Source organism: Vitis riparia, unplaced genomic scaffold, assembly GCF_004353265.1.
Source record: "Vitis riparia cultivar Riparia Gloire de Montpellier isolate 1030 unplaced genomic scaffold, EGFV_Vit.rip_1.0 scaffold739_pilon_pilon, whole genome shotgun sequence".
Taxonomy (NCBI): Eukaryota; Viridiplantae; Streptophyta; class Magnoliopsida; order Vitales; family Vitaceae; genus Vitis; species Vitis riparia.
In genome coordinates this window covers 72,491-90,164 of record NW_023269761.1, presented here as the reverse complement: position 1 = coordinate 90,164, position 17,674 = coordinate 72,491, and the positions used below count along the sequence as shown (strand labels likewise).

The window sequence follows — 17,674 nt, the reverse complement described above, 5'->3', positions numbered from 1 at the left end:
TAGGTGCTCAACACTTGATGCACATTGCTCTGTTTAAGAAGAATAAGAAACTGAAAGGTACAAGGTTCATCTCCCCATAATTATCTCTAAAAATTTTGATTAATTCATTTATACATTAATCAATTGAAGAGATTTTGGATCCTCTTTTGTTAAATATCTACTTGTGTATGTGATTTTTGATTCCAGGATCAGTTTCAGCCATTTCAAAAGCTGAATATACTAGTATTGTAAAGTTATATCAATTCATTTTCAATGATGGAAGTCAGTTACATCCTACATTTTATAATTTGAGCAATGTAAAATGGTTTTCAGATGAGTTATTTTTTTTCTTTTTTTTTGGGCCGAAAAAATGGAATTTGGGTTTTATGTTGAAGGCTCAAAACATGTAGTGAATGGAGTTAGTGCTTGATGATTGCAATCCAGATAAATTATAACAAGAAGCAACAACTTGTATCTGTCTTAATTCCTAGAAATCTCGAGATGTCCAAGTCTCATAAGCTTTTCCACTAGATAAAGTACATACCATATTTAAGCATCTACGTATTCATGATTGTTCAATTTTGTGGTCTATAGCTAGCTGAATGATGTATGATGACAACAATAGCCATAGGAATTATCCTCTTGAATCACTAGAGATCTAGGGATTTCCACCTCTCACATCCTTTCAAAGATATGAGTCACCCACTTCCTTTAAAGCAAATTAATAATATTTTGGTACAATCAAATGAGGTCAATTAGGAACAGAAATTACAGAGAAAATGTCATTTGAAGTCTTTCGTAGTTGGCTAATTCTTTAATGATTGATGCTTATTTGGATTTAATCTTTCTTAGCTCAGCTGATTTTAACTCATTTACTAGAATTATTTTATTGCCTAGCCATCAAATCCTTGTGGAATTTTTAATGATGCAAATTAGGTACTTGTGGTGATGATATTCTTAAAAATTTTGGCGTCTTTCCCTTTGTGCTAAAATCAAACATGCTCATTCACTATATATAAATCTTATCTTCTTAGACATTAACTTCATATTTTTGTTTTAGTAAAAGTTTTTTGTTTTAATGAAATTTTTTGTTGTACGTGTAGTATGCCCAAATAGGTTGCACATCCTATTGGAGCAGCAATGCTAAAGAAGATGTACGTTATACAAATATTTGAAGAGAAGTATCTAAATCTAGAAACTACTAGTGTGTCTACAACATCAGAATTCTTCACTTAAGAAAATGTGGATCTCAAGTCCCACCTCATCAGATTTAGAGTCTCACATCTCTTTAACAGCTTTGTGTTGTACATTGTCTAGGTTCAGGAGTCCTTTGAGGAAACAATTTCATGAATACACTTGCAAGAGTATTAAAACCCCTTATTTTTGTGGAGCCTCCAAAGATTCACTTCTCTAAAAACTTAGTTCATTCATTTTATATTGTACATTGTTAAATGCAATTTCCTTTTGACAGGATTTCTTGCTACAACTCTCATTAATCTTTCAATGAAAATATTGTCAAATATGGAAACCTAGCCTCCTCCCTTGGTCTTCAAAACTTCATTTCTTTAACTTGTAGAGATTGAGGGATGCCTTGTTCTAGTCCTCCTTGCCAAGTGAAAGGTTGTCTTCTAAGTTTTATCAAACTTTGAAATCAAAGATGTTTCAAGGAGAATGATAGAGATTGGCCCCAGATTGCTCGCTTCCCCTAAAATGAGGATACATCATAAACTCATTTTTGAACCATAATAAATTCAAATTGCAAAAATGGATGTAGAGCCAATTCAACCCTATCCTATCCTTACATTCATTAAGGTAACTCTTATTCTCAATACACATTTCTTACTCTTTTATTTGCATAGTACCTTGTAAATTTCTCATATTGATGTTGTGTTTTACCAGTGGCTCAACAATTTATGGAAGTCTCCATAGAGTTATGTTGAAAGTTTGACTAGGAAGCAAGTTTTGAGTACAATAGTTACAAACTTATGGGTGAGTATTTTGTTTCTTAATGATCTCTCCCATGGTCAATGTAAGCACCTTAAGTTCTACCTTAAGTAAAATGAACCTAAGGTTCATAAGAGGACATTGGTGTGACAGTTCACCCATATAAATTTAAACAAGTAGCTCTATTGAAAAAGGTTCACATGACATACCCATGAGTGCTACATGCACTTTTGTAATTTCATTAAACTGTCACGCCACAAACTATGTGGATCAATATATTGTGCTATCATACTATTCCATAATTGCTTCCCAACTTTACATGATCGAAGAGGAAAATATTCATAGGCATGACACCATTTTTGTGATTTGCAAACCTAATGAATACAATTAAATCCTAATAATAAAATCATTATAGCTCAATAAAGAAAAACATTTTAGAACTGTTCTTAGCAAAATGGAACAAAGCAAATCAAAGGTCCAAAATTGCAGGATTATCTGTAATTGTTTCTAATTACAGTGATTCACAAGTAGCAACAGGTCTCTAGGCTTCTTTCAGATTTCTAAATGTCCTTCTCTTATGTCTTTCCAAGAGCTCAGATTCTAGCAATCCACCTTCAAGTTTAGACTAAATGAATGTTTTTTAATGCAAAAGAAGAAACAACACTTCTCTTGAATACAGGTATGTTTCTTGTTTCTACCTCTCACCTCATTGTCAAGAGATGCTTCACCGGCTGCTTAAACACGTTGATATTTGATTGTGAAAGAACATGTTTTGGTTAGTAGAGAAGGGGATAATTTAGCACAACACATTTATCATAGACAAAACCATTGAAGATTTCTAATATTTTGTTAGTTTGGATGGAATATGAATTATTAAACTTTTAAAACTTATAATTAACTTTAATCATGCATTTAAAATTAAAAAAAAAAATTATATATTCTCAATTTTCTTAATTGTAATAAACAAATTACTTATTAGTAGAAGTGAGGATGACAATTTATGTTAGTGGGTTGCGCGCGTTTGTGTTATATCAAAGGTTAGATCCTCCACTAAATAACTCAACCCAAACATGACATGAATAATAATCAAAATTTAAAGCATAAACTCAAACACAATATAATTATTATCTAGGTGATACATTATAACCGGTTTAACCGATTTAATAATAAGACGTTATTTCATAATCAAGTCAAGTTAAATGTTGAATGAAATAATATGGTTAATATTCTAATATGACATGTTTATGACCCAATTATGATATACTTATTGAAAAACGAATTTTACATGAGTCAAATATGAGTTCAATAAGTTAAAGTTATTATTAGGTTAATCAATACCATTATTAAATAAGTTAATTTGAGTCAAATGTGAGTTATCCAGATTGACCTAAAAATAATCTATTTATTAAACGGGTTATGTAGATTCATATGATTAATTTAATTTAAATATGATTTTACTCGATTCAAATCCCTAAAACATAAGTTGGGTTTGAATTATGTTGGCGAATTGCACCAAATTGGACCTACCTTAACTAGAAAGAAAACACTCATCATAGAGTTTTCCTCGACATCCTGCTAGAAAATTCTAAAAATATATATAGGACATGACTCACGTGAAATGCATTCATCCTACTTTAAAAGTTTTATTCACCATTTTATTCACTTAGGGTCATAAACTTTTTGAAAAAACAGGATATATTTATTACTTGTCTTTATGTAAAGCAATTCTTATAGTTACCCAATGAGATTTAATATCAATTTTCAATGCAATAACATCTCACATTCTTAGGCAATTTCTTGAAACGATTGTCACATCACCTCAAACCTCAAAAATTTGTTTCAAGATTCCACTATAATTTCCACATCTTTCCTTTTTCTTTTATGCTCATTGGGCATTGGATTGGTTCCAACTTTGAAAAATTACTATTTATCATATGATCAAATTTTCTCACTTTATAACTTTTCTCATTCCATGCCAATAATGTATATAAATAAGTGGGTTGGATTTGGATTTGAATTTTTGGGCTCAAATAAATGATTTCATTTTAGTGAAATTGAACAAAAATCAAATCAAAAGATGTAGCAATTATGCAAGTGGGGCCTTGAATAGGACTAGTGTCATCACTTTATACTATTGGGCTTTGCTTTTACTATTTGGAAGAAGGCATAAGCTTTGGTCAATTCATCTCATACTTTTTATTTCATTCTTTTTTTAGTTGTGAACCCACCTCAACCTTATCTTCATCTTTACTTTTTATTTCATTTTTGTTTTAGATGTGGACCCACTTCAATCTTATCTCTATCTTTCTCACCCAAAGCAAAGTTAATTAGCCCTCCATCAATATAATTATAATTTTATTTCATAAAAATTATTTAAAGCATCTAATGAAAAAAGTGTGTAATGATAAAGTACAAGAAGTTAAAAGTTTTTTTAAAAAATAATTTTTTATCCTTGTATTGTTTTATTTATTTATTTTTATCTTAAATGTAAATCTCTCTCTTCAAAGAAATTAATATCATTACATACTAAAAGTGCATTATTCAATTGTTTCAATAAATAAAAATTTTTATTCTTCAAGTATTTAAAATATTAGAAACATTTCTTAAAATTATTGTCAAACACACTTTTAAGTACTTATTTTTTGTTTTTAAAAATAAAAATTGACAAAAACTTCCATATAAAGAATAGAAATTCTTAACAAAAAATATAGATTTAGTTCATGCCCTTAAAAATTATTTTTAAAAAATTTAAAATTTAAGATAGTAAATCTCAATTTGAAATTAGGGTGATTCTATGGTATTGGAAAGTAATTTTTCTATGGAATATATATATATATATATATAAATAAATAAAAAAATTGGTGGTCCATTAAAAACAACCACATAATAAAAATAGTTTCATTTATAATTAATCTAAATTTTATTTATATGTATCCGATTCTCATTTATTAACACTTAAATATAATTTCTTTATGTCATGATTTTATTTTATTTCTCATAGATATGTTTTAGGACTCATTGGAATTGATTCTCATAGACTTGTTTATAGTCTATTACACTTCCATCAATAATCTCATAAAGACAAAATGTCTACTTCATACAATTCATTTTATTTTTTTTATCAACTTTTGTTTGATTTTAAATTTTCAATAAAGATTGGTCACCCAAATTGGCTGTTTTTTTTTTTGTTTTGGTTTTCTTTTCTTTAATTGTAATTAACTAATGATGATGTTAAGATTAATAAAAATGATTTGGTGAAAGAAGTTCAAGACCAACCTAACCAATAAAAAAATGTGTATATTTCACTTTCTATATTATTAGATTAATCAAAATAAACTAATTATATGGAGGTGTTTGATAAAACTTAATACTAATTACTTAATTATTTAAGTTGACTTTTATTTAAATTATACTTAAATTGTTGACTTAAAACTATTACTTAATTTTTATTTTAAGTATTAAGATTGTTTGACAAACCTAACTTATGATTAATTCTAAATGATCAAATTGACATAAATTCTAACTAAGGTAAAGGAGGTCATGTAAAAGTAAAGGTCGTGGAATAGTAAAGGAGATTGTGAAGGTAATTATTGCAAATTGAGATAAAAAGGTAAAATAAAAATATGAATTTAAAAATAAGTTAATTTTTTTATTTATTATTTAAAGTTTTTTTATTTTAAATCATACTATTATGTTTTTTTACTAAACATACTTAATTTATTTAATGATTTAAATTAAGTTATTAATTTAATTTAATAAAGTATCCCATAAAAGACCTTTTGTTTTCCTTTCTTAACAAATTCATCAACTTTCAAGAAAAATATTTTCTTTTCTCATTTTCCTTGATTAGTAAAATTTTCATTGTTTGATAACAAAATTAAGTATTAAAAAAGGAAGAAAATAAATTGGCATGGCCTTCAATAATTTAAATGCAATACTATTTCATTGAAATAAATTTCAAGTGGATTAAAATCTTCTTAATTTTCATTTCTTTTTATGAATTTTATTGTTAATCGTTTTCTTTTTCCATTTTAATCTCTTTCTACTTTAGTATGTTATTGTAAAAGAAATTATATGAACATTCTTGATTATAAGTCAAAAATAGAAAAATATTAGATAATATTTTATTTTGATAGTGAATTTTTATTTAAATTTTTTTTAATTATTATTATTATTATTATTTTTAGGATTGTAAAAATTAACCAACTAATTAACATTTTTTTTTCTCTTTTCAATTGTGGCAAGATTTTGATTGAACTCAAGATTAATATAAATGATGTAGCAAGTTTTGAGCTTATTTGATAACATTTGTGAAAATAATTCTTCAAAACAATTTTTGAAAATAGCTATTACCCGTTTCGATTTATTCTTCACAAAGGAATTGTACACTTAAATAAGATACAAAATTTTCCAAAATGTATATTATCTATATCTTCAATTTTTATTTAAATTATTGTGAAAAAATTAAAAAAATTTCAATTTTGTTCTGAAAAATAACTTATTTTAAGAATAAATTCTAAAAATATATAGTTTTATCTCAGAAGTTTGTCAAATGTATATTTCTAAGAGAAGAAACCCCATTTTTCATGTTGTTTTCAATAATAGTTTTTGAACAAGACTTTTATTTTATGTTTTTGTATCTTCAAATAAAAATTAATCGATTATTAAATCTAAAATTATATAAAGTTGATTTCATATAAATCTTCATAGTTGCATTAAATTACTTCATACAACATCTAAGTACAAATATGATGTGAAAACACATTAATTGTCATATTTATCTTTCTATTCGATGGCTAATATTATCTATATTCTACTTTTTATTAACTAACAAAATTATAGAAAAATAATTATTTTCATTTCCCAAATCATTGAACACAAGTTTCTAATGAAATTGGAAACATGCATAATTGATTACATGACAAAATCCATCTTAGGAACAAAAGAAAAATGGAAACCTCAATTTAAAAGGATTAAAGGAAGAACACATGAATAAAGCAAACCACATATAAAGGTTAGACAACTACCAAGGCCCAGACATCTCACTTTTCCTGCTCTTTGTATCTCTATCATAAACCATGAATCATTTTGCTCCACTAAGTGTTTCTCATTCTTCTTCACATCTACACCCTTCCCTAGTGAACCCTCTTGTTCTACCAATGTCTCTCGCTCTTGATCACATCCTTTTTCATCTCTTCCATAACTTGTTCTCTTCATGTCCTAAAATATTTATAAATATATTTGTACTAGCTTGAATTTAATTACAATCACATATAAACTTTGGAAATATTCTATGTAATATTCTTTTCACAAAAAAAAAAAAAATGGTATATTCTAATTTGGAATTTAAGACATCTCCTAACAATTTTTTATATCTTATAGTTAATAAAATTAACTAATGAAATATCAAATCGACTTTTGTTTTGGCTCTTCTTATGATTATGGTTTGTATGATTCTTACTGATCTCAAGATTAAATTAAAAAGGATAGGTAAGATATCAACCTACTTTTAATTTATTAAACCTAAGTTAACAAAATTAGCCAATTAAATTAGTTTGTCGTCTTTCTCTTTTTATAATTACTATTGCAAAGTTATCAAGATTAATCTAAAGGTTAGGTAAGAGAAATTGTGATTCATTAAATTTTAGTTAATAAAAGTAATCATAGCTTGTCGTCTTCTTGTTTTTATAATTATGGTCGATTTGGTTCTTATCAATATGAAGATTAAATTAAAAGATTAGGTAAAGGGCACCCACTTGCAATTTATTAATCTCAATTTAGTAAAATCAACTTGACTTATTTGTCTTTTTATAATTATGATTGGCAAAGTGCTTGTGAACATCAAGATTAATTTAAAAGATTAAGTAAGGGCACCCATTTGCAATCTAGTAAATCAACTTGACTTATTTGTCTTTTTATAATTATGGTTGGCAAAGTGCTTGTCAACATCAAGATTAATTTAAAAGATTAGGTGGGGGAACTATTTGCAACTTGTTAAATTCTACTAATTTATAAGGTTATTCAAGCAAATCTACTTGTAAAATTTAAAATCAAAATCCACTTCAAAATAATAACGATAAGCTTTTTTTTTCTTGTTGCATTGAACTTATTGTTAATTAGATTTAAACATAAATAAATCTAATTATTTAACTATTAATTAAATTATTAAAAACTAATTAAAATTTAAATATCACTAATTGAATAATATAATATAAAATGTAATTAATTATTTTATATGTAAAATGTAAAATAAAATGTAATTATCTAATTAAAATTATTAAATACTTAAGCATCACCATACCTAAGATTTAAAATAATTTTTTATTTTTTATAGGTACAAATAAATACCAAAGGACATTTCAATTTAAATAAATAAATAATTTCATGGAAAATATAGAAGTGAAAATAATATTTATACATTGTAATATTATATTGTAACCTTGTATAATTTATCAATCCAATTTAAATTGATTTTTGAGAAGTCAAAAACTTAAAAGTTGAAGAAAAAGTTCTATGCTTATTTGAGTAGATGTAGAAGCCAAAATTTTTTTGCATCTTATAGAAATTCTATTTTACTTGAACAAGTTCTTTCATTATTAAACAAAGTTGTGATTAAGGTTTGCTAGTGGTAAAAATGGGATGCATATAACTTGAGATAGATATGAGATTCCTTCTCTGTGAAATTTGAATATTTGAAGTTCACAAAATAACAAGTTCATCGTCCAACCAATATATATATTATCTATATCTTCAATTTTTATTTAAATTGTTGTGAAAAAAATAAAAACATTTCAATTTTGTTCTAAAAAATAACTTGTTTTAAGAATAAATTCTAAAAATAAATTGTTTTATATTAGAAGTTTGTCAAATGTATATTTCTAAGTGAAAAACCCCATTTTTCATGTTGTTTTCAATAATAGTTTTCGAACAAGACTTTTATTTTATGTTTTTATCTCTTCAAATAAAAATTAATCGATTATTAAATCTAAAATTATATAAAGTTTATTGCATATAAATCTTCATAGTTGCATTAAATTACTTCATATAAGCAAAACCATCTAAGTACAAATTTGATGTGAAAACACATTAATAGTCATATTTGTCTTTCTATTTGATGGTTAATATTATCTATATTCTATTTTTTATTAACTAACAAAATTTTTTAAAAAAAATTATAGAAAAATAATTATTTTCATTTGCCAAATCGTAGAACACAAGTTTCTAATGAAATTGGAAACGGGCATAATTGATTACATGACAAAATCCATCTTATGACCAAAAGGAAAACCGAAACCTCAATTTAAACATATTAAAGGAAGAATACTAATATTAATAAAGCAAACCACATACAAAGGTTAGACAATTACCAAGACACAAACATCCCACTTTTCCTGTTCTTTGAATCTCTATCATAAACCATGAATCATTTTGCTTCACTAAATGTTTCTCATTCTTCTTCACATCTACACCCTTCCTTAGTGAACTCTCTTGTTCTATCAGCGTCTCTTGCTCTTGATCACATCTCTTTTTCATATCTTCCATAACTTTTTCTCTTCATATCTAAAAATATTTATAAATATATTTGTACTAACTTCAATTTAATTACAATCACATATAAACTTTGGAAATATTCTATGTAATATTATTTTCACAAAAGAAAAAAATATATTCTAATTTGGAATTTAAGACACCTCCTAACAAATTTTATATCTTATAGTTAATAAAATTAACTAATTAAATATCAAATCGACTTTTGTTTTGGCACTTCTTATGATTATGGTTTGTATGATTCTTATTGATCTCAAGATTAATTTAAAAAGGATAGGTAAGAGATCAACCTACTTTTAATTTATTAAACCTAAGTTAATAAATGTCACACCCCCGTTTTTTTTTCAAACATAACAATTGATACTCAATCACAACATAAGTGCTCTCAAACAAAATATGGGGATAGAAAAATTTAAATGCTGAGTTCCTGCTTGATTTTGCACAGAAAGAGAATATGCAAAACCTGTTATAAAGAGTACATCATGTCTTAAACTTTGTAACTAGTAGTTAACAAAATGTGATTCGTTTCACAAAATAAACTTATACTACATTAATTCACATATACCAAAATCCCATGGTTCACTATGGGTAGCCCATACTACAAGTGTACATAACAAATATACATTACATCATTACTTCAAAAAGATTTAGTCTTTAATACAAAAGCAAAGCCTCAAAACACTTTCAATGCGAGCCAACAACATCCTATCAATAGAAAAGCAATGCTCAAGCATTATTTCCAGCATAGGTCTTCTGACTTGCATCTAAAGGTGGAAGGGATAAGGTGAGTTCACAACTCAGTAGGAAAGTTTATAACCATCCTAAGCATACCCTTAAAAACCTTGAATTAAACATATAATAGCATGCATGATAAACATTTTATAACCATTAACAAATATGTAATCATGTCAAACATGTATGCATGTGTTTGTTGGTTTCATCTTTGCTTTTCCTCATCCATCCTTTCACAACTAATAAACTACTAACCCCCACCAATCTACACATCATATATCAATGCTCCACAAGATACTTAGTCAATATAATAATGACTATTTGGGACATCACTCAAGGGTAAGTCATACCCCGTGTTTTCTGGGACTCATACCCAAGGACAGGACCAACCTCGTGTCTTTAAGGACTAAAACCCAGGGGCTGGACCAACCCCATGTCTTTAGGGACTAAAACCTAGTGGCAAGACCAACCTCATACACCCACATCGGAGTGTCTTCCTCGAGGGCTTTAGGGATTTTCACCCAAGGACCCACGATCCCACATAAACAATATATCAAAGGATAATGCCTGTAGCATCACATAAACACTTCCCACCAATCAATTCTCTAAATATCATCTATGATTATTCCATATCCTTCTTGCAATGCAACCACATTATGAACCATTTCCACAACATAGAACCATGAATCTTCATACCAATATACATTCCAATATCATTGTAACATTTCAATACAATAAACCAAGATGCAATGACACATTAAAACATTTTATGAAATCATAGAAATGACATGAAATTCCAATAAATGTTTCCAGGAAAGAAATCAGATACACCATGGAACAACATAAAATTCTCTACCTTACACTGACTTTCCCTTTGTGATACTTCTATGTAGGCAATCTTTACATATTACAAGGAACTGAAATAAAACAACATAATTTAGGTTTCTTAACCATAAAAATTTATTCAATTAAAACTTATGAAATTTTCCTTTCTTACTAATTTTTAACAACTTACTATTATTAATTTTTAATTCTCATATTCTCCAATTAATTACCAAAGACTAATTGTTTTGATTTTTTTCCTAAAGCCTAACCCATTAACAAATCCCAGGTGTCTAAATAACCTAATTAATCACGTGTTTACTAATCTATTTTTCAATCAAACCAAACTAAACAAAGATTTATGCTGATCTCACCATTAATAAAATACTTAAGCTAAAACACTTTAATCCTTAATTAATTGTGATTTTTAACTAAAACATGTTTATAGCTAATTACACTCATCTTTTACACAAATTTTACCGTTAATTTGTTTCAACATACTATTAGGAACCAAAATAAACCAAATTACTAAATTAAACAACTTGCTTACCTCAAATCTTCACTTTATTTTTCTAGATCCTCTCTCTAACCCAAGCTGTTACAGGTGAAATGCTGCAAAACGAGCTACAGGCCTTATAAAGGGGTCTCCATGCAGCTAAGTAGGAGGTGGCAGGCCACATGGCTGCCACCAACCCCAACTTTCCAATTTTGCACTTCAGTCATCCAAATTAACCAATATTAAACCTACAATTGCCCATTAGTCCTTTAGGTTTTCATAACTCTAATCAGCCCCTAAGAACCTAATAAGCATGCTTAAGTCATTAACTAATCCCACTTAACCTTAATCAAAGTTTAATTCATAATTAAACAAGATTAGCACTAAACTAGTTTTAACATCTAATTAAGCATGTTTAAAGTAAGTACTAAGAAAATCATTATTGCCTATTTAATTCATTAGTACTAGGTATTACATCCTCTCCCCCTAACAAAAATTTGGTCCTCAAAATTTAAAGAAGCGAACCTGTAAAGAGTTCCGAGTACTCGTTTCTCATATCTGATTCCAAATCCCATGTATCTTCTTCCACTCCATGATGATTCCATAACACTTTCATTAGAGGTATGGTTTTGGTTCGTAGTACTTGCTCTTTCTTATCTAAAATCTCTCTCGGCCCTTCCTCATACATTACATCTTCTTGCAAATTCAAATCATGTCAATCTAGTACATGTGTGGTATCGGGCTCATACTTTCGCAACATGGAGACATGAAACGTATCATGTTGGTAAGGCTAATTTGCATGCTACCTCTCTGACCATTTGAAGGATTTTAAAGGGCCCAATATATCTTGGAGCAAGCTTTCCCCTTTTACCAAATCGAAATACGCCTCTCTGAGGTGTTACACGTAAAAACACGTGATCTCCTATTTGGAACTCTAGGGGTCTCCTTCTATGATCAGCATAACATTTTTTACTAAAAAAAAAAAAAAACCTTTATTAATTAGGAATTTGGTATACATTCCAACATTATATATATATATATATATATTTATTTATTTATCTATTTTGAAACTAAGTTGTAGAGGTGAATATAATTGAGTATCATAAGCTAGGATGCTTTTAAGTTCAAGCTATTATAAATAACAATCATTGTCATTGACAACTTTGCCTAATAGTGTAATATGCATATAAGATTAGAATAAATAAGAAAAAAAATGTTACAAATCAGAAATTAAAAAATATCACATTTTATTTAGCTTTCTTACAATGAAATGAAACATATTGATGCAACAAAAACAATATATTTTATGCATTTTAATAAAAATTTCTTCATAGTTTTGATTGGTATGAAAGAAATATCATGCAAAAAAAAAAAAAAAAAAAAAAGAGGGCTATATATATATATATATAGTTACATTAAAAGAAAAAGAAAAATTTATAATAAAATTGAGACATATTTAAAGTACACAAATAATATATATATACAAATCAACAGTGGCATTAAAAATGGGTGCATATAATAAATTCATAAAACAAATGTTTTATGAGTTTCTAATATTTAAAGCCTTCACAGAGCAGACCGCCTTCTTTCTGCTTCACTTTTTTACCCACTCCTTGATTTGCTCTCTCTCTGTGTGCAAACAAAGTACAAACCAACCATGGAAGCTGTGGGAGAGGCTCTTCTTTCTGCTGCCATCGGCCTGTTGTTTGACCAGTTGACCTCCACTGATTTGCTCGACTTTGCACGCCAACGATGGGTGTACTCTGATCTCAAGAAATATGAGATAGAATTGTCGGATATTCGTGAAGAGCTTAATGACGCGGAGGACAAGCAGATCACGGATCACTCTGTGAAAGAGTGGCTGGGCAATCTGAAAGATTTGGCTTATGATATGGAGGACATCTTGGACGAGTTTGCCTACGAAGCTTTGCAACGGGAGCTCACGGCCAAAGAAGCTGATCATCAAGGCAGGCCGAGCAAGGTACACAAGCTCATCTCCACTTGTCTTGGCATTTTCAATCCTACTGAGGTTATGCGTTATATTAAAATGAGGTCCAAGGTGTGGGAAATCACTCGCCGCTTACGAGATATTTCGGCTCAAAAATCTGAGCTTCGTCTAGAAAAGGTGGCTGCGATAACCAACTTTGCTTGGGGAAGGCCAGTCACTGCATCTCTAGTCTATGAACCCACTAAAACCAATTTTTCTGTGGTTTCCATTGTGGCCATGGGTGGGATGGGCAAGACCACACTGGCAAGACTGGTGTACAATGACGATGAGACCATAACCAAGCATTTTGATAAAAAAGCCTGGGTTTGTGTCTCAGATCAGTTCGATGCAGTGAGAATAACAAAGACGATTCTCAACTCGGTGACTAATTCTCAAAGCAGTGATTCACAAGACTTGCATCAAATCCAAGAAAATTTGAGGAAGGAATTGAAGGGAAAAAATTTCTGATAGTTTTGGATGATTTGTGGAATGATGATTACTTTGAGTTGGACAGGCTATGCTCCCCTTTCTGGGTGGGAGCACAGGGAAGCAAAATTCTAGTCACAACTCGCAATAATGATGTTGCAAACAAGATGAGAGGACACAAGAACTTACATGAGCTCAAAGAGTTACCTTATGATGATTGTTTGAAGATATTTCAAACACAAGCTTTTGAACATATGAATATCGATGAGCACCCAAATTTGGAATCAATTGGCAGGAGAATTGTAGACAAGTGTGGAGGTTCGCCCTTAGCAGCAAGAGCCCCTGGTGGTCTTTTGCACTCGGAACTATGTGGATGTGAATGGGAAAGAGTATTGTACAGCAAAGTATGGGATTTCACAGACAAGGAATGTGACATCATCCCTACCTTGAGATTGAGCTACAATCATCTGTCGTCACATTTAAAGAGGTGTTTTACTTATTGCGCAATTTTTCCCCAGGATTATGAGTTTACAAAGCAAGGGTTAATCTTCATGTGGATGGCGGAGGGGTTAATTCAACAATCAAAAGATAATAGGAAAATTGAAGATCTTGGTGATAAGTATTTTGATGAGCTACTGTCAAGGTCATTTTTTCAATCGTCGAGTAGCAATAGATCACGATTCGTGATGCATGACCTTGTGCATGCTCTAGCTAAATATGTTGTTGGAGATACATGCTTGCATTTGGATGATGAGTTCAAAAATAATTTGCAACATCTCATTCCTAAAAGTACTCGCCATTCATCATTTATTCGTGATGATTATGATACATTTAAAAGTTTGAAAGGTTTCATAAGAAGGAGCATTTGCGCACATTCATAGTTATATCAACACCAAGATTTATCGATACTCAATTCATCAGTAATAAGGTGCTTCGACAATTGATACCAAGATTAGGACACCTAAGGGTGCTCTCCTTGAGTGGTTACCGGATAAATGAGATACCAAATGAATTTGGTAATTTAAAACTTCTAAGGTATCTGAATTTGTCTAAAAGCAACATTAAATGTTTACCTGATTCAATAGGCGGTCTTTGCAATTTACAAACATTGATATTATCATGATGTAATCAGCTTACCAGGTTGCCTATTAGCATTGGGAATCTAATTAACCTTCGACATCTTGATGTTGAAGGTAGCAATCGATTAAAAGAAATGCCTTCACAAATTGTCAAATTAAAAAATTTGCAAATATTATCTAATTTTATGGTGGACAAAAACAATGGTTTGAATATCAAAAAGTTGAGAGAAATGTCAAATCTTGGAGGTGAACTCCGTATTTCAAATTTGGAAAATGTGGTGAATGTTCAAGATGCAAAGGATGCAGGTCTAAAATTATAGGATAAACTTGAAAGATTGACACTAATGTTGAGTTTTGGTTTGGATGGTTCAGGGAATGAAATGGATCAAATGAATGTCCTGGACTATCTAAAACCTCCATCGAATTTGAATGAACACAGAATTTTTAGATATGGTGGTCCAAAATTCCCATATTGGATAAAGAATGGCTCATTCTTTAAAATGGTGAATCTACGTCTCTTAGATGGCAAAAAGTGCACATCTTTACCACGCTTGGGGCAGTTATCATCTCTCAAACATTTGTTGATTTCTGGAAATGGAGTAACAAATGTGGGTACAGAGTTTTATGGAGAGACATGTTTTTCTGTAGATAAGTTTTTCCCATCACTAGAGTCTCTATCTTTTGAAAATATGTCAGGATGGGAGTATTGGGAGGATTGCTTCCCCCACAAAGTCCTTATTCCCTTGCCTCTGTGAGCTTACACTTTTGTCTTGCCCTAAATTGATTAAGAAATTACCCACTTACCTACCTTCTCTAACAAAGCTCTTTGTTGGGAACTGTCGAAAACTGGAGTTTACACTTCTAAGGCTACCATCTCTCAAGAAATTAACAGTCGATGAATGTAATGAGACGGTCTTGAGAAGTGGAATTGAACTCACCTCACTCACTGAGTTAAGAGTTTCTGGGATTTTAGAGCTTATCAAATTGCAACAAGGATTTGTGCGGTCATTGGGAGGACTTCAGGCTTTGAAATTCTCAGAATGTGAAGAACTCACGTGTTTGTGGGAGGATGGGTTTGAATCGAAAAGCCTTCATTGCCATCAACTTGTACCATCGGGATGCAATCTTCGTTCTTTGAAAATAAGTAGCTGTGATAAACTGGAGAGGCTTCCAAATGGATGGCAGAGTCTAACATGCCTGGAAGAATTGAAAATCAAGTATTGTCCAAAACTGGTGTCATTTCCAGAGGTAGGTTTCCCACCAAAGCTGAGAAGTCTTATTCTTCGAAATTGTGAAAGTCTCAAGTGTCTACCTGATGGGATGATGCGAAATAGTAACGGCAGCAGCAACTCATGCGTCCTTGAATCCTTGGAAATAACGCAGTGTTCATCTCTCATTTGCTTTCCAAAAGGGCAATTACCTACCACCCTTAAGAAACTAATCATAGGGGAGTGTGAAAATCTAATGTCTCTTCAAAAAGGAATGATGCACTGCAATTCCATCGCCACCACCAGCACCATGGACATGTGTGCCCTTGAATTCTTAAGTCTAAATATGTGTCCCTCTTTGATTGGTTTTCCGAGAGGTAGGTTACCCATCACTCTCAAGGAACTCTACATAAGTGATTGTGAAAAGCTGGAGTCTCTACCAGAGGGAATAATGCACTACGATTCCACAAATGTTGCTGCTCTTCAAAGCCTGGCTATCTCTCATTGTTCATCTCTCACATCCTTCCCAAGAGGCAAGTTTCCCTCCACCCTTAAGGGACTTAACATTTGGGATTGTGAACACCTCGAGTCAATTTCAGAGGAGATGTTTCACTCTAATAATAATGTTGAGATATTAGGAATGCTTTCCTTATATCATTCTTTCCTTATATCATTTAGTGTTGAGATATTAGGAATGTTTAGATATTAGGAAAGTTGAGATATTAGGAGTATTGAGATATTATGAATATTGAGATATTATGAATATTGAGATATTAGGAATATTGAGATATTAGGAAAGTTGAGATATTAGGATATTAGTTGTTATTTTCTTATATCATTCTTTCCTTGTATCATTCTTTCCCATTCTTAGAATGACGATTACCCTCTATATATACTCTGTACATGAACGAATGAGAAAAATTATTAATGAAAAAACTATCATTTATCAATTTGAAGATGGTATCAGAGCCATGGAATTGAAATCCTGGATATTTTGTCGCTATGGTAGTCCGACAGCGATCAACCATCCTAAGACAAGCCTTAATATTGATAAGTCAGCCTTCAAATGCACTCACTGCAATAAGACTGATCCCACCAGTCTGGATATCCCACAATTTCAAAGTTACAACTCTTGGTATGACCAGGAAAACAATGAGGAACCGAGGGTTTGAACCATGGACCTTTAGATCATATTTAGGCTATCACCACTTTGTTATTAATGATAATAATCGTGATCAACGGAAGAAGGATTCCAAGAAAACCTCGACTGCAACTGTTGCCGAAATAAAAACAAAGGATAATGTTGCTGAGAAAGCCTTTGCATTGGTAGCCGCTACAGATCATGGTGGTAAGTTTTAAATACTTTTACACCTGTTATTAGTAGTGCATGGATAATTGATTCTGGTGCTACAAATCATATGACTTTTGATTCTAGACAGGTTTCACACATTAG

The 17,674-nt window shown here is 30.3% G+C and overlaps 1 pseudogene; it reads left to right on the top strand.

Moving 5' to 3' along the window:
* The first annotated feature begins 13,178 nt into the window (after positions 1 to 13,178).
* Positions 13,179 to 14,815, top strand: LOC117910430 (annotated as a pseudogene).
* The last annotated feature ends 2,859 nt before the right edge of the window (positions 14,816 to 17,674 follow it).